Genomic DNA, 18,288 nt, shown 5'->3' with positions numbered 1-18,288 from the left:
TCCAGAATTTTTTATCATCCCAAACTGAAACTCTGTACTCTCTTAGCAATAACTCCCCGTGAGCAGCTCCTCCATCCCCTTGGCCTCTGATAACCACTGTTCTACTTTCTGTCTCTGTGAATCTAACTATTGTAAATACCTCATATAAGTGGAATCATAATAGTCACATCAATTTTTTTTTTTTTAATTGAGACAGAATCTCGCTCTGTCACCCAGGTTGGAGTGTGGTGGTACAATCTTGGCTCACCGCAATCTCCCTCTCCTGGATTCAAGTGATTCTCCTGCTTCAGCCTCCCCACTACCTGGGATTACAGGTGTACCCTAGGACACCGGCTAATTTTTTTATGTTTAGTAGAGATGAGATTTCACCATGTTGGCCAGGTTGGTCTCGAACTCCTGACCTCAGGTGATCCACCCACCTTGGCCTCCCAAAGTGCTGGGATTACAGGTGTGACCCACCATGCCCAGTCAGTCCCAGCAATTTTTAAAAACTGTCTACAAAGTGTTTTACTACTACCTCTAATTTCTTTTTTTAAAAAAATTTAGGGACCTATCAACCTAACGGATATCTCTAATTTTAGATACATCAAATACTTGAAAATATCTGGAAAGACTAGATATTTCAAATAAGAGCTTACTTACCTGTCCACTAGATATATAATACTGCTAAATAAAACTGCACACACATAGCAATAGTTATAATAAGGTATCTTCTAAATATGAACATTTTGGCATAGATATTTCAAAAAATACTCATCAATTGTATATACAGGGAGAAATAAAATTCACACAGAGAGCACAGTTATAATATGAAGATGACTTCTAAATATGACCAGACTGCTGTCACAGAAGCTTCTTCTCTTTCTCCTCAGGCCTTTTTTTTTTTTTTTTTGAGACTGAGTCTTGTGCTGTTATCCAGGCTAGAGTACAGTGGCATGATCTCAGCTTTTTGCAACCTCCGCCTTCTGGGTTCAAGCGATTCTCCTGCCTCAGCCTCCCCAGTAGCTGGGACTATAAGTGCATGCCACCACTCCCAGCTAATTTTTGTTTTCTTCAATAGAGACGGGCTTTCACCATGTTGACCAGGCTGCTTTCAAACTTGCAACATCAGGTGATCCACCCACCTTGGCCTCCCAAAGAGGTGGGATTACAGGCATGAGCCACCCTGTCCCATGTCTTCTAAATCATTGAACAAAAGTGGACATGTGTTGCTTCTACTGGTGGTCTAACAATTCCATTTCAAAAGGTTGTTTCCAAAAGACATTTCTTTTCTACAATTAAAAAAAAAAATAAATGGCCATTTACAAGTTATGTGATTTTCTAGGTCTACTTTATCATGTCAGCAACCTTTCTATCTAGAAGGCCTAGATATAGCAAACATTTTATTTGTTTATATTTTTAGAGAGACGGGGATGTCATTTATTTTCCAGGCTGGTCTCAAACGTCTGGCCTCAAGTGATCCTCCCACTTCAGCAAATGTTTTTTTTTTCCTAATGTACAAAAATTTTACAAAAAAACCTTTTAGGCCGGGCACAGTGCCTCACACCTGTAATCTGGCACTTTGGGAGGCCCACGCAGAGGGATCAACTGAGCTCAGGACTCCAAGACCAGCCTGGGCAACATTGTGAAATCTTATCTCTACAAAAAAATACAAAAACTAGCTGGGCATGGTGGCACGCCCCGCCTGCAGTCCCAGCTACTCAGGAGACTGAGATGGGAGGATCACCTGAGCCTGGGAGATCAAGGCTGCAGTGAGCCATGTTCACACCACAGCACTCCAGCCTGAGTAACAAAGTGAGCCCCTGTCAGGGGGAAAAATAGAAAAAAAAGTTTTCTTTTAAAAGGTGTGAGAGGCAGCCGTGGTGGATTACTCCTGTAATCCAAGCTATTCTGGGTCTGAAGCAGGAGGATTGCTTTTGGATAGGAGTTTGAGACCACTCTGGGCAACATAGCAAGACCCCAATCTCTACAAAAAACAAAATATTAATCACACCACTGCACACTAGCCTGGGTGACAGAGTGAGACCACGTCTCTAGAAAAAGATAAATGTAGGCGAGGGTGTGGTGGGTCGAACCTGTAATCCCAGCACTTTGGGAGGCCATAGTGGGAGGACTGCTTGAGCCCAGGAGTTGGAGACCAGCCTGGGAAACATAGGATGCTGTCTCTATTTAAAAAAAAAAAAAAGCCTGGGGTGGTGGGGCATACCTATTGCCCCACCTAATCGAGAGGCTGAGATGGGAGGTTCACTTGAATCTAGGAATTTGAGGCTGCTGTGAACCTCAGCAGTGATTGCACCACTGCACTGCAGTCTGGGAGACCCTGTCTCAAAAAAAGAAAAAAAAAAGTGGGATGTGGAGAATGGAGATCAACTTGTTCTTCTCATATGCACAGGACTTCTACACTGCCTCCTAAATCTCCCCGAAGGATGCTGGGCACTTCTTTTTCTTGACCCAGCGCTGTTAAGTTTTTCTACCGTTTCTGGCTTCCACTGCCAGGACCATGCGCAGGAAGGTTGCTAACGGTTTTAACGGTTCTAACCGTCGCTGGGCCGCTCGTTTCCTTTTTCGTTATTGTTCCATCTCAGGGGCACTAAGCAGCCGCCCCAAGTCCCGCATCCGCGCGGCTCCTTGGCCAGTCGCTGCTCCACACAGCTTCGCCTTCTGGGCCGGAGGTCTCAGTCGGGCCTTCCGGTGCCGCCATTTTTGTCACCCTGCCTTGTCCATTGCCCAAAGATTCCACGTCCTAGGTGGCCTGGCGGGTGTTTGCTGCCGTCCAACCAATATGAGTCGAAGAGTCCAGACTCGAGGAGGCCACTGGGGCCATCAGGTCGCAGGGCCTGCAGGGTCTGTTGCTTCTAGGCCTGGACCTGGCCGGTGGGTGCAGCTGTGCCTGGGCCTCAGCTGACACAGGTTCCTGAGGCACAGTCCTTGCCCCCTCTGGAGCTCTCTGCAGCAATTATGTCATTTTTTCTTGTTTTTAATAAATGCCAGCAAAACTAACACTATCAGGCTGAAGTTGCTAGCACTGTATAACCCTGTGTTTCTTTTCTATACTTTTTTTTTTTTTTTTTTTGAGAGGGGAGTCTCGCTCTGCCAGGCTGGAGTGCAGTGGTGCGATCTCGGCCCACTGCAAGCCCTGCTTCCCGGGTTCACGCCATTCTCCTGCCCCAGCCTCCTGAGTAGCTGGGACTACAGGGGCTGCCACCACGCCCGGCTTATTCTTATATATTTAGTAGAGACGGGGTTTCACCATGTTGGCCAGGATGGTCTCGATCTCTTGACCTCGTGATCCACCTGCCTTTGTCTCCCAAAGTGCTGGAATTACAGGCATGAGCCACCGTGCCCGGCATAACGCTGTGTTTCTACCCCACATTTTTGAGTCCAGGCTTGAGCACAGTGGCACAGTCTCAGCTCACTGCTGCCTCTGACTCTGGGCTCAAGTGATCCTCCCACCTCAGCCCCCCAAGTACCTGGGACTGCAGGTGTGAGTGCATACCACCATGCCCAGCTAATTTTTGTATTTTTTGCACAGAGATGGGTTTCACTATGTTACCCAGGCTAGTCTCAACCTCCTGGGCGCAAGTGATCCTCTCACCTGGGCTTCCCAAAGTGCTAGGATTAAAGACATGAGCCGCCCTGCGGGCCCCACATTTTCAATTACTCTGAATACACAGGATCTTAGTCCCTGCACTGAGGAGGTGACAGGAAACGATAGTTTGCAATCACTAACTACAGAAGTAGTATAATTTTTTTTTAATCATTAAGTCAGGTGCTTAGTGTTAGAGTCCTCGCCAATACAGCACAGTCTCTCATTGCGAGGTATAACCTGGAGTCCTTTATCTCATGACCAAGATAATTAAGGACCATGGATACAAAGGGTGAGGTTGGAGCAAAAGTTTAATATGCGAAAGAAGAAAGCTCTCCACAGCAGAGACAGGTGAATGGGTTGCCAAGTATGAAGCTGGGTCCAGGGGGTTTTATGGACTGGGAAGGGAAGAAATGTGCTGACTGGTCTTGGAGAAAGCCCTACTCAGGTTGGCCTGGGACCAATCAGGGGCTGAAGTGATGATTCACAGAGGCTTGGCTCACAGTCCAAAGCATGTCCAAAAAAGAAAAGGAAATTACCCACCAGAACCCACTGGAGCCCACCGTGTACATGCCCCCAAAAGGAGAACAGGCTGTTTCCTGGAAGCCTGCTGATTATACAAAGGAAAAAGGCATTTCTATGTTGGGTCTTGTTCCCATATCAGTGTAGCTGTGGGCATGTCTTACGACACAAACGACAAAGGCATTTCTATGTTGGGCCTTGTTCCTTTATCTGAGTGGGCCATAGATTTGTGCAAGTTTCCTTATCTGTGCCTTCAGCCTGATTTTTCAGGCTATTTCTCTGTTTAAAGGAGTTTTACCAAGGACGCACCCTAACTGCTTAACTTTTTCTCTCATTAGTTCTTAGAGCAGTAAATGTTTTTTGTTTTTAAGTATTTTTATAAATGGTACTGGCTAGGCAAGGTGGCTTACGCCTATACTCCCAGCACTTTGAGAGGCTGAGGCAGGAAGATTGCTTTAGCCCAAGAGTTCAAGAACTCATAGGCAGTGCACCCAGAGTCAGCCTAGAGCAGTATATTTAACATATGTATGCTGTCTCTTTTCCCATGATGTTGTCTCTACTCTGGAAGCAGTTTACTCTCAAACCTGGTGTTTTATTAAGAGTGGAAGGATGTGTCCTGGTAGTGGGATGTCCCATGTTTGTAGTGCAGGATGCTTGATCATCTTCAACTTAACAGGCCCAGTCTGAACCAAGGAGGCCCTCTCCTTCTGGAATCTGGGGTTCCAGTTAGTCTAGATGGATCTCTTGGACAGAGATGTAAATATGGAAGCTTTGAGATTGTAATATTCTATCTATTTTATGGATGGAGAAGCCAGGAAAATTGGACTAGGGAAAGAAGCACAGATGAGAGAGAGTCCGGATGGCTTATCAATTCTACATTCCCTTATGCTACCAAAGCCTGGCTGCATTCCTCTGTCTTTTAATAAATATCTTTTCTTTTCCTGTGAGTCACTTTGGGTTGTTTTTTGTTACTTGCCAACAGGCTAGCTGGTAAAGATTCTGTCCTTTTTCCTGGAACAACTTCTCTTTCAGAGAATTTCCCCCAACTTGCCATTTGACAATTACTGTTAAACTTTAATATACACGTACCCTTTAATGCAGCACGTTTTTCATTCCAAGGTCTCACAATTTCTAGAACTAGAAGGGCAAGACTGAAAAGATTTCGCTGCAACAATGTGTACAACAGAAAAAAAGGCAAAAAGGTACATTATCTATGCCTGCCTACTGGGAATTGATTAAGTAAATTACTGTGCATCAACACAATGAAATGTGGTGCAGTTTTCAAGAAGAATGACTTAGCTCTATGCGCACATGGAAAGATCTTCAAGACATGATTTTTTTTTGGGGGGGGTGGTGATTGTTTGTTTGTTTTTGAGACAGAATCTTGCTTTGTCGCCCAGGCTGGAGTACAGTGCTATGAAATCAGCTCACTGCAACCTCTGCCTCCCGGGTTCAAGTGATTCTTCTGCCTCAGCCTCTCGAGTAGCTAGGATTACAGGTGCCCACTACCACCAGGGGACTAATTTTTTTGTAGTTTTAGTAGAAATGGATTTTCACCATGTTGGCCAGGCTGGTCTTGAACTCCCGACCTCAGGTGATCCGCCCGACTCAGCCTCCCAAAGTGCTGGGATTACAGGTGTGAGCCACCACACCCAGTCAAGACATGATGTTTTGATTGATAAATGGCATAGTAGGACAAGCCCATTCATATAATAATCAAAACCCCAAACCTCTCTCTCTCTGTCTCGTGTGTGTGTGTGTGTGTGTGTGTGTGTGTGTATTTAGGGAAGTCTGTGAACTTATGCAAGGAAGGTTGGAGTGGAGGTGTGAGTAGGTTTTGTTGTGAAGACGTCATTTCAATTTCTGCTGTATGGAACATGCTTTTATATTGTTTGAGTTTTATAAGGATGTCTACAGATGGAATATCTTTTAAAAAATCAAAATAATTTAATGAATTTGTGGTGGTTTCAAAATATGTTCACAAATTCTAAGATACTCCTCCATTTAAGTGATGAAACTCAATTCCCCAACCCTTTGAATGTGGGATGTTCCAGGTTAAATTGTACTTTCCTGTCTGAGACCTGCAGTCAACTATTTCTTCAGGAAGCTCTGGTTTGGTGGAGTGGGAAATAACATTTTAACTGAACATTGAGGGAGTTCATAGCCATTAGGTCAGTCATTGTTCCTGGGTTTTTCAGTGTGGAAAGCTACGAAATGCATATTGTTTTTGCTTTCAAAAGAGTAAATAGATCATGAGTTCAGTGTATGAAAGAGTTATTTGGATAAAGGTGCTTTCCTGATATAGATGAATGTTAGATTCCCTGTTCTCCTTTTCTCAATTTCCTTTGGGAAACTTAGTTGTCAAGTACACACCATCCAATGTTTTCTTTTGGTGATGAATTTTCTATGTTAGTTGAAAAGGGAAAAATAATTATCCTCTCTTTTTCTAATGTAGTTACTTGTCTCTGAATTATCCAAACTAAATTGAGCTGTTGCATGACCAAAATTAGTATCTTTTTTGGGTTTAGCTAAATATTTTTAAAATGATATTTTTGATACTGAAAAGTAAAAAAGAAGCCAGGCACAGTGGGGAGTGCCTGTATTCCCAGCTACATGGGAGGCTGAGGGAGAATCGCTTGAGCCCCAGAGTTGGAGACTGCGGTGAGTTATGATTGCACCACTGCGCTCTGGATGACAGAGTGAGATCCCAACTCTTAAAAAGAAAAAAAAAAAAGTTATGCTGAAGAAAAGAATAATAAATTTTAACATACAGTACTGCGTAATCCAACTTAGAATAAATTCTAAAACAAGTGCAACTAATACATTTTAATTGAAAGAAGGTGAGGAGTTTTATGGCGTTGGGGATCAGTGGTTGGAGGATGACTGCAAAGGGCATAAGGGAATTTGGGGTGGTGATGGAAGTGTTCATCTTTGGTACGACAATGTCTATACTTCTCCAAACTCGTTGTGCACTTAAAACGTGTGCCTTTTGTTTTATGTAATTTTTACATCCATAAAGTTGACTTCAGTAAAAAAAGAAAGAAGAAAATTTTGGAATGACTCAAACTTAAACTCATACAGTGGAAACAAATATCCAAGCAAAGTCTCACTTTAGTAAAATATTTGAAATAATCTATGCAGAAATGGACCTCAGATGCAGAACCTACTTCTGATGTAAACATCTTGGAGACTAGCCTTTGATCCCTTTAAGTAAATGGCCAGGAATATGCTGGGGTTGTTTGTGCTGGCTACTAGACTGATGAGCATGAAGTCATGTCAGCGTTTCCCATCAACACACTGCAGACGGGAGACTGATAACAAGCATATGGTAATCAGGCAGACAGATAACCTAAGTCTATTCCCTCCAGGGAGGGACCATAAATGTACAAAAACTCTCCCAAATCTGGAGGGGTGATATGGTTTGGCTCTGTGTCCCCACTCAAATCTCTTCTCAAATTGTAATCCCCAAGTGTTGAGAGAGGGATTTGGTGGGAGGTGATTGGATTGTGGGGATGGTTTCCCCCATGCTGTTCTTACGATAGAGAGTTCTCATGAGATCTGATGCTTTAAAAGTGGCAGTTTTGGCCAGGTGCAGTGGCTCATGCCTGTAATCCCAGCACTTTGGGAGGCTGAGGTGGGCAGATCACAAGGTCACCAGATCGAGACCATCCTGGCTAACAAGGTGAAACACCATCTTTACTAAAAATACAAAAACTTAGTTGGGCGTGGTGGCAAATGCCTGTAGTCCCAGCTACTTGGGAGACTGAGGCAGGAGAATCCTTTGAACCCAGGAGGTGGAGGTTACAGTGAACCAAGATCGCACCACTGTACTCCAGGCTGGGTGACAGAGCAAGACTCCGTCTAAAAAAAAAAAAAAAGTGGCAGTTTCCCCTGCACTCTCTCTCTTTCCTGACACCATGTAAGATGTACCTTGCTTCCCCTTCACATTCCGCCATGATTGTGTGTTTCCTGAGCCCTTCCAGACATGCAGAACTGTAAGTCAATTAAACCTCCTTTCTTTATAAATTACCCAGTCTTGGGTAGTATTAGTATCTTCATAGCAGTGTGAGAATGGAGTAATACAAGGGGGAAAAGCAGTGATCTCCTGCTGAACTGATCACTCTGCTTGGGCCTTATCTTCGGTACTGATACCATTGTCGCAGTTTCCTTATCGGACACAGGAGGGTAAGGCAGAGTAGAGTTTTTTTTGTTTTTTTGTTTTTGGGTTTTTTTTTTTTGAAACAGTTTCACTCTTGTCACCCAGGCTGGAGAGCAATGACATGATCTCAGCTCACTGCAACCTCTGCTTCCCAATTTCAAATGATTCTCCTGCCTCAGCCTTCTAAGTAGCTGGAATTACAGGCAACTGCCACCATGCCCAGCTAATTTTTGTGTTTTTAGTAGAGACAGGATTTCACCATGTTGGCCAGGCTGGTCTCGAACTCCTGACTTTAGGTGATCCACCTGCCTTGGCCTCCCAAATTACTGGGATTCCAGGCATGAGCCACTGTGCCTGGCCCAGAATAGAGTTTTATTAAGCAACAGAAAGTTCTCAGTAAAGACAGGGCTCCTGAAAGTGGGTTGGTCATCCCCAGGGTGTTTTGTTTTGTTTTGTTTTTTGAGATGGAGTCTTGCTCTGTTGCCCAGGCTGGAGTGCAATGTCACAATCTCAGCTCATTGCAACCTCCATATCCCAGGTTCAAGCGATTCTCCTGCCTCAGCCTCCCAAGTAGCTGGGATTACAGACATGCACCACCATGCCCAGCTAATTTTTGTATTTTTGGTAGAGACAGGATTTCACCATGTTGGCCAGGCTGGTCTTGAACTCCCGACCTCAAGTGATCTGCCTGCCTCGGCCACCCAAAGTGCTGGAATTACAGGTGTGAGCCACCATGCCCGGCCTCCCCAGGGGTTTTCATCCTTCCTTTCTAGGGGTGTTTTTCTCATTTGCATCCTACACAAACCTCTGCTTCCTGGCTGCTTCCTGGTCCCAGTTGTTAGTGCGCAAGTGCGTTCTTGCCTATAGTTACTTCGTCTTAGTTATTAGCCATAAGCACCACAGAAAAGCCCACTTGGGGGTAAAACTGCACTGCAGATCTCATGTTAATGATATTATAATGAGTTTGGGTCAGGTTAAGGACATTTAGTTGATTTATTGTGCCTGTGTCTAAGTTGGGACAAATATCCTTTTGATCAAAAATTCTGGTAAAAGAGGAAGTTCTTAACCACATTTCCATCTGCTAGCTGCATAACAGGGGTGGTGCGGGTGCATTCCTGTAGGCATTATCTTTCTTCTGAGGTCCTCCCTCTCTATCTGCCTAACCAGTACCTGTCTCCTCTCTCACAGTCATGTGGGGAGTGCAGGGAGCTAGGAACCTGGTACCTTTACCCGTTTGCATAATTTTCACTTTGTAAGTATTTCCTTAAACTATGTTATCAAAGACATAGCTGCAACACTATCTGTGATGAGGCACCTTTCTTTATTGTTCTTTTCTTTTCTTTTCTTTTTGAGACGGAGTCTTCCTCTGTCACCCAGACTGGAGTGCAATGGCTCGATCTCAGCTCACTGCAACCTCTGCCCCCAACCCCAGGTTTAAGCAATTCTCCTGCTTCAGTCTCTCGAGTAGCTGGTATTATAGGCTTCCGCCACCAAACCCGGCTAACTTTTGTATTTTTAGGAGAGACAGGGTTTCATCACATTGGCCAGGCTGGTCTCAAACTTCTGACCTCAAGTGATCTGCCCACCTCGGCCTCCCAAAGTGTTGGGATTACAGGTGTGAGTCACTGTGCCCAGCCGAGGCACCTTTCTTTTAACCACATCACTGTGCCTAGCTCTGATGCCCATTGATGTGAATTCCCCAAAACTAAAGCTTTAACAAGAATGGAACAATTTTACAGTTCACAGGGTGAGTGCATTCTAAGAGTATATAAGCTCATTCTATTTTAGTTATGTCAACCTGAAATAATTGAAAGGCTCAAAATCCAGTTTTAAAGAGTTTATTCAAGTGAAAATCTGGGAAAGCTTTTCACCTGAATAAACCTTTCTCACACAAAGACTTCACAGCTATCACAATGTCTAAGATGGAATGTTAAATATACTCTTTTAAATTGGAAAGGAAGCCAGGCAAGGTGGCTCACGCCTGTAATCCCAGCACTTTGGGAGGCTGAGGCAGGCAGATCACCTGAGGTCAGGAGTTCAAGACCAGTTTGGCCAATATGGTGAAAAATATAAAAATTAGCCAAACGTGGTAGCACACACCTGTAATCCCAACTACTCGGGAGGCTGAGGCAGGAGAATTGCTTGAACCCGGGAGGCAGAGGTTGCAGTGAGCCAAGATCACACCACTGCACTCTACCCTGGGCGACATCTTGAGGGGAAAAAAAAAAAACATGGAAAGGAAACAGTCCCTCAAAGTCTTACCTCATTCTAGAATTAACCCAAAAGTGTGACTCCAAAAGTCTCATTGGAGACAAGGCAAGTCCCTTCTGTCTAGGAGCCTGTAAAATCAAAAGTAAGTTAGTTATTTCCAAGATGCCATGGGAGTACAGACATTCGTTAATTGTTCCCGTTCCAAATGGGAGAAATTGGCCAAAATAAAAGGGCTACAACCCTATTAAAGTCTGAAACCCAACAGGGCAGTCATTTTCTTGTCTGGAGACATGAGCACCAGAAAAAATGGAATCAGTGTACTCAAGTTAAAAGTTAAGTTCTAGCTCACATATGCAGAAAACAAAGGAAATTAATAGGATTATGTTTTATTTTCTTTCTTTTTTTTTTTTTTTTGAGATGGAGTTTTTTGCTCTTGTTGCCCAGGCTGGAGTGCAATGGCCAGATCTCAGTTCACTGCAACTTCCACCTCCCAGATTTAAGGAGTAGCTGGGATTACAGGTGCCCACAACCACACCTGGCTAATTTTTATATTTTTAGTAGAGAAGGGGTTTCACCATGTTGACCAGCCTGGTCTCGAACTACTGACCTCATGATTCACCCACCTCGGCCTCCCAAAGTGCTGGGATTACAGGCGTAAGCCACCAAGCCCGGCCTGAGGATTGTAACGTTTTCTATATAAGACTAATTTAACAATTTAATCTGTTACAGATTACAGATTGTATTCCCTTTTTTTTTTTTTTTTTTTTTTTTTTTGATATGGAGTTTCACTCTTGTTGCCCAGGCAGGAGTACAATGGTGCAATCTCGGCTCACTCCAGCCTCCACCTTCCGGGTTCAAGCGATTCTCCTGCCTCAGCCTACCAAGTAGCTGGGATTACAGGCATGCGCCACCATACCCAGATAATTTTTGTATTTTTAGTAGAGATGAGGTTTCACCATCTTGGCCAGGCTGATCTCAAACTCCTGACCTCAGTTGATCTGCCTGCCTTGGCCTCCCAAAGTGCTGGGATTACAGGCGTGAGTCACCGTGCCTGGCCTCATATGGCTTTTGAAAGAGAATCAATCTGGGCCAGGCGCTGTCAGATGTGGCCTCCCAGGTTCAAGCGATTCTCCTGCCTCAGCCTCCCGACTATGTGGGATTACAGGTGCCTGCCCCCTCACCATCCAGACAGGGTTTCACCATGTTGGCCACACTGATCTCAAACTCCTGACCTCATGATATGCCTGCCTTGGCCTCCCAAAGCTCTGGGATTACAGGCATGAGCTGCCATGCCCGGCCCCCCTTTTTTTTTCTTTCTTTTTTTTTTTTTGGTCTTGCTCTGTCACCCAGGCTGGAGTGCAGTGGAACAATCAAAGCTCACTGCAGCCTGGAACTCCTGGGCTGAAATAGTCCTTCCACTTCAGCCTCCTGAGTAGCTAGGAATATTGGCACACACCACTACACCTGGCTAACCCCCCCCAAAAAAAAAAAAAAAAAACTGTAGAGACAGGATCTCTCTATGTTGCTTAGGCTCGTGTATGTTTGTTTTCAAGTTAGGAATGTTCAAGATAGGTTAGAGAAAAGGTAGAATAAACTGGCATTTTTTTAGTGCCAATTTGGTAATCACAGTAATAACCCTTTAGAAAATAAAATAGTAACAAACGTTTATCGAACACTTACTGTTGGTTAAGTACTCTATAGAACACGTTACATGAATTGAGTCAATGTAATTTAATTCATGCAATAATTCTAAGTGGTTACATTTTTACTATGTGTTATGTATTGTTAGTAATTTCATTTCATATGTCAGGAAACTCAGGCATGGAGAAGTCTATTAATTAGGGTTCAGTCATGGAAAAACGAAACCACTTCACATATTTCAAACATAATGGTATTTAGTACAAAGAATTAGATGCTCATAAGTTTGTAAGGGCTGGAGGAGCTACTGTCACATTGATTTTCTTTCTTTTTTTTTTTTAGATGGAGTTTCACTCTTGTCGCCTAGGCTGGAGTGCAATGCTGTGATTTCAGCTCACTGCAACCTCTGCCTCTGGGTTCAAGCAATTATCCTGCCTCAGTCTCCTGAGTAGCTGGGATTACAGGTGCCCGCCACCATGCTCAGCTAATTTTTGTATTTTTAGTAGAGACAGGGTTTCATCATGTTGGTCAGGCTGGCCTTGAACTCCTGACCTCAGGTGATCCACCTGCCTCGGCCTCCCATAGTGCTGGAATTACAAGCGTGAGCCACTATGCCCAGCCTAATTGGTTTTCATTTGTGCCGCTGCCTCTGTGGTCCAGAGAATAAGAATGGTGCTGCTTCTGCTGCCCAAAGGGCAGAAAAGTTCGGAAAACCACTGTTGTCACAGCTGCTTTAAGTAACTGAGACAGGGACTGGTGCGAAAGAGAGCCAAAGCCTAAGTAAAAACCCACAACAACATGTATCTCTGCCACTTTCCAAATTTCAGGAAGTGTATTCCATTGGGTAAAACACAATGGAATCCAGAACACAGGAGGCAAGGGCTCCTGGGAAATGTAGTTCATAGGGTTTCCGCCTTGCCTTAGGGAGTGCTGAGAAGAGTGTGGAATGAATGCTTGCATTTGTTTTCTATTGCCATGAAAAGTTACCACAAACATAATGGCTTAAAACACTACACACTTACCTCACAATTCTGTAAGTCAGAAGTACAGTGGACTCAGGTGGGAACTCTGCTTAGGGTCTCAATAGGCTGTCAGTCAGCTAAGGCTGTGCAGAAGAATCTGCTTCTGGGTTCATTCAGGTTGTTGGCAGAACTACTTTCATTCTCAAGATTTGCATGTGGTCCCTCTCATCTTCAAGCCAGGAACCATGGGTTGAGTTCTGCCTGTGCTTTGAAAATCTATGAATTTCCTTTCTGCTGCATCTATGTGACTTGTCTTTTGCCTTTAGGGATTCACATGATTACACTGTACTCACCAGGAAAATCTAGGTTAAGTCCTCCATCTTAAGGTCAGCTGATTATAACCTTAATCATATTTGCAAAGTCCCTTTTGCCATGTAAGGTAACTTATAACTGTAAGAGACATACTAGGAGACAAAGATCATGGGAGTACAAATTCTGCCCACCACAATCCTCAATGGAAGAAAACGAACAAACAAGAAAGCATTCCAACACAAAAATCTAAAGAATTTACTCAAGATCATTGATAGTCTCAGCTTCATTAATTTTAGTAATAGTTACTATACATCAAGTGTCTACTATAAGTCAGGAAATGTACAAGAAACTGTATCTGTTATTATGTTAAGCATTATTTATTTTAAAAAGTCAAATAGCAAATTGAGAGACTTCATAGTACTTCATGTAGCACATTATGTGAATGAATGAATTTATTTATTTATTTATTGAGACTGAGTCTCGCTCTGTTACCAGGCTGGAGTGCAGTGGCGTGATCTTGGCTCATTGCAACCTCCTTCTCTGGGGTTCAAGCGATTCTTCCGCCTCAGCCTTCCAAGTAGCTGGGACGACAGGTGCGCACCATCATGCCCAGCTGATTTTTGTTTTTTTAGTAGAGATGGGGTTTCACCATGTTGGCCAGGATGGTCTTGATCTCTTGACCTCAAGTGATCTGCCCACCTTGGCCTCCCAAAGTGCTGGGATTACCGGCGTGAGCCACCACATCCGGCCAACAATAATAAACTTTATTAACATAATGTCCAGTAAATATCAATTATTTTTTTTTTATAGAGATGGGATCTTGCTATATTGCCCAAGCTGGTCTCAAACTCCTGGGCTCAAGCTATCTGTGGGTCTTGGCCTCCCAAAATGCTAGGATTACAGGTGTGCACATGGCCTATTATATTACTATTATTAAAATGAAATACAAGATATCCTAGTACCTTAAATAGACATAACAAAATGCTAGGATTACAGGAGTATGCCTGGTCTGTTTTATTACTATTGTTAAAATGACATACAAGATATCCTAGTACCTTAAATAGACATAACATTTCTAAAGGCTAGTTACTCACTGTTAACTGAGTTAAGTCCAAATTCCTTATCTGACTGCAACTTACTACCTTCCACTCCCTCCCACACTATCTCTCTTAGCAACCCTATAATTATTTTCAAAATCATGTTCCAGAACAACAAAAAATGTGCAAAGATTAGGATTGTTTTACATTTTACTAATTTCCTTAATGTCTGACTTAATACAGTAAGACTCTCTCTCTCTGTTTTTTTTTTTTGAGATGGAGTCTCATTTTGTTGCCCATGGTGGGGTGCAGTAGCGCGATCTCAGCTTACCACAACCTCCACCTCCCAGGTTCAGTCTATTCTCCTGCTTCAGCCTCCCAAGTAGCTGGGATTACAGGCATGTGCCACCATGCCCAGCTAATTTTTGTATTTTTAGTAGAAATAGGGTTTCACTATGTTGGCCAGTCTGGTCTTAAACTACTGACCTCATGATCCTCCTACCTCAGCCTCCCAAAGTGCTGGGATTACAGATGTGAGCCACCGTGCTTGGTCTCTCTCTCTCTTTTCTAAGACAGTCTCTTGCTGTATCACCCAGGGTGGAGTGCAGTGGCACTATCACAACTCACTGCAGCCCCTAACTCCTGAGCTTAAGTGATCCTCCCGTCCTCTCAGCCTCCCATGTAGCTAGAAGGATGCAGCTTTTTATTTTTACTTTTGTAGAAAAGTGGAGATCTCACTTTGTTGCCCAGGTTGGTAGTTAAATTCTCATGTCTGCTTCTATATTCAATCTGTAGCAATATCACACATCAATTTTCCAGAGGCTTCTAGAAAATTCCATTGACTCTTCTGACTCAGAGAATGAAAAAAGCAAAAACATCTTTATATTATAAAAATAGTATAATTATAAAAATAGGATTGACATTAAAGATTACCCCTAGATCCCTGGAGCATATTCGGGGAACTGGCTGGTTGGAATATGTTATTCTGTTGATGACCTAACGTAGATTGTCTGGACTCGCCTCATTTTTCTCCTAACCGGAAGTGACAAGGCAGGCAGCTCTAACCTCATGACAAGCGTGGCTGGCTCACGCCTGTAATCCCAGCACTTTGGGAGGCCGAGGCGGGTGGATCACCTGAGGTCGGGAGTTCATGACCAGCCTAACATGGAGAAACCCCGTCTCTACTAAAAATACAAAAAAAACTTAGCCAGGCATGGTGGTGCATGCCTATAATCCCAGCTACTCGGGAGGCTGAGGTAGGAGAAGCACTTGAATCTGGGAGGCGGAGGTAGCGGTGAGCCGAGATCGCACCATTGCACTCCAGCCTAGGAAACAAGAGCGAAACTCTAATAAATAAATAAATAAAAGAGGGCATTATGGACCTAATCTACTGTTGTATTTCCTGTATTTTCTACACAGTGGGCATTCAGTAACCACCTGTTGAGTGAGTTCATGGCATCCAAGTGGGCAGCCACCTAAGGCATCCGGCCTCATGAAATCACAGACAGCCAAGGCTGGCAGGTTCCTGGGACAATTTAGCGAATTCAAGGATCTGGTGCAGGCTGGTGCAGTGGCTCATGCTTGTAATCCCAACACTTTGGGAGGCAGAGGAGGGCGGATCACCTGAGGTCAGGAGTTCGAGACCAGCCTGGCCAACACAGTGAACCCCCATGTATATTAAAAGTAGAAAAATTAGCCGGGCATGGTGGCACACACCTGCGATCCCAGTTACTCGGAAGGCTAAGGCGGGAGACTCGCTTGAACCTGGGAGATGGGAAATGGGGGTTGCAGTGAGCTGAGATCACGCCACTGAACTCCACCCCGGGCGACAAGAGCAAAACTCCGTCTCATAAAAAGAAAAAAAAAATAGTACGGTGCTAGGACCAATCTCCTGAGTCGCAAAATTTAAGGAGTCGTCAATAAAAGTAAATAAGATAAAGTATTTTCAAACAATATTTAAAAAATTCAAATCGGAAACTACCGATCAGGATGAGGAGTTGTTTTTGTAAATACGGTTTTATTCCCAATAAGTTTCGAAAGTCTAAATCTTCACACTAGTCACTGAAAAGAAAGGCCCAGCTCAGGCGCCTCCATCTGCGCTATGGCGGGAAAGCGCCGGTGACTGACCGGAAGAAGCGCTCACGGAGGCGAACCCCAGGCAACCCTCAGCTTACTTCCATTTCCCCTAGCGGCCCTTCGCCCCGCCCACTCTAGCTGGCTGTGCCTGATTGGGCTGGGCTGCCGCACATTCGCGCCGCCATTGGTCCATAATCAGCTGGGGGTGGGCGTTGGGAGACCTACTTCAGCAGGTCTTGGCCGGACCACCATTGTTAGCGGCTGCGGTTCGAAGTGGCTTTGGGTATTGCTGCGGCTGGCGCGGTGCCGCTCTAGGTACGTTGGGCCCGGGCGAGTGTCCTGCGGGAGCGGCGATTGGCGGGGTGGCGGCTCTGGGGGCGTCGGTCGCCTCTCTGAGGGCAGGTCCCGGAGGCCTCGGAGCGCCGGGCCGACCGGACCTTTGCGGCGAGGCTGCCCTGACTGAAAAGCGCCCGCGGGGCCGTCTGACCCGGCCGGCAAGGGGCCCCTGAGGGGCTGACGGGCGCGTCTGCACAGTTTTCGGAGAGGGGTGCTGGTGAAGCGGGAGTGGTGTGCGGCCCCAGGTCCGGGCGGCACTGGGGTTGGGGACTGCGGAGGGAAGTGGTCCGTGTTTCTTGTTCTGAGGGGTAACTAAAAGCTCGCTCTTGTCCGGAATGCTTTTAGAAATTAATGGATCAATCTTCACTTCCGCCAACTTTAGTGTCCCATTGCCAAGTTTTCTTGAGTCGTTTTAATCATCTAATGAAGCCAGGTGCCAGAAGGCAACTGGATCTTGCCAGGCGGCCTTGAAGTTTGTTAAAAAGTGAGGACCAGAGCATCAGGAAAAAATACAAAATTCTGAGTAAAATGCCGAAATCCCGTACCTCTGAGCTTGCCGGTGTAGGGATGGTAGGATTTAAGGAAGACGACTTCTTTACGGTAGAAGTTCGTTTTTATGATTTTTTTTAAAGAAAATTCCATCTTATCGCCCTTCTGTAACCACCTTTCTCCAAGTTGGGCAAGCAGGTTTAAGAAAGAGAGGAAGCAGTAATTATTTTTGCTTTATTTCTGTTAAAACCTTACCGCATTTAGGGAAACGGACTTCTACCTTTCCATGTTCCTATGTTGAAAATGAAGTTTCTAACCACGTGTTGCTTCCTTTACGACACAATGGCTTTTTCTGCTCTGAAGACTTGTATATGGTTAATATGTATAGAAGAAGAGGACAGTTGTACTGAATAGTCCACATTAGAAAAACTGTCATATTCACTTAAATTGTTATTCTAGATTGCGACTTAATACTGTTTTTATTATGATTTTGTCGTATTTATTGTAGCCAGTAAATGACCTGCGACATAACTATTTGCAAAACAAATGGGGAAGACCAAGATAAAGATAAGTTATATCACAGGAAAGCAATTGAAAAATGCAAAAATGAAGCATCAGAATGAAGGACTAATAACACTGAATTCAGCTTTTGTGAAGTATGCCTTTCTTCTTAGCTTGTTTATTCTGCAATATGTTTGTAGAAGTGTTGACTCCGATCTTAATCAAATTTACTTCACTCTCAGTCTTATCTGCAGATATGTACAGACCACATCCTAAGACTGACTTCTGCCTCAACAGAAATACATGAGCCAGTGCCTTATTGGAAATGATTTGCGTGTTTTAAGAACTGGTGTATATAGGTACATCTTGAATGTTGTGCTTTCCTTGCCTTATGCCTGTACTTCACCTCAGCCTTCAATTCCGTTGTGTTTCCTTGCTACTTGATATCTTGAAATCTGG

The 18,288-nt window shown here is 44.3% G+C and overlaps 1 protein-coding gene across 3 annotated transcripts in view; it reads left to right on the top strand.

The window, feature by feature from the left end:
• The first annotated feature begins 16,752 nt into the window (after positions 1 to 16,752).
• Positions 16,753 to 18,288, top strand: part of ATF7IP2 (activating transcription factor 7 interacting protein 2) — a 112,135-nt gene continuing 110,599 nt past the window's right edge. For 2 of the 3 annotated variants that reach the window (XM_011984192.1, XM_011984194.1), the window contains exon 1: positions 16,753 to 16,818. The gene's annotated coding sequence lies outside the window, so the exon portion shown is untranslated. The remainder of the gene's footprint in view (positions 16,819 to 18,288) is intronic. The other variant, XM_011984193.1, reaches the window with a different exon arrangement.

Source organism: Mandrillus leucophaeus, unplaced genomic scaffold (assembly GCF_000951045.1).
Source record: "Mandrillus leucophaeus isolate KB7577 unplaced genomic scaffold, Mleu.le_1.0 Scaffold263, whole genome shotgun sequence".
NCBI classification, from domain to species: domain Eukaryota; kingdom Metazoa; phylum Chordata; class Mammalia; order Primates; family Cercopithecidae; genus Mandrillus; species Mandrillus leucophaeus.
This window is presented reverse-complemented; position numbering and strand designations above follow the sequence as displayed.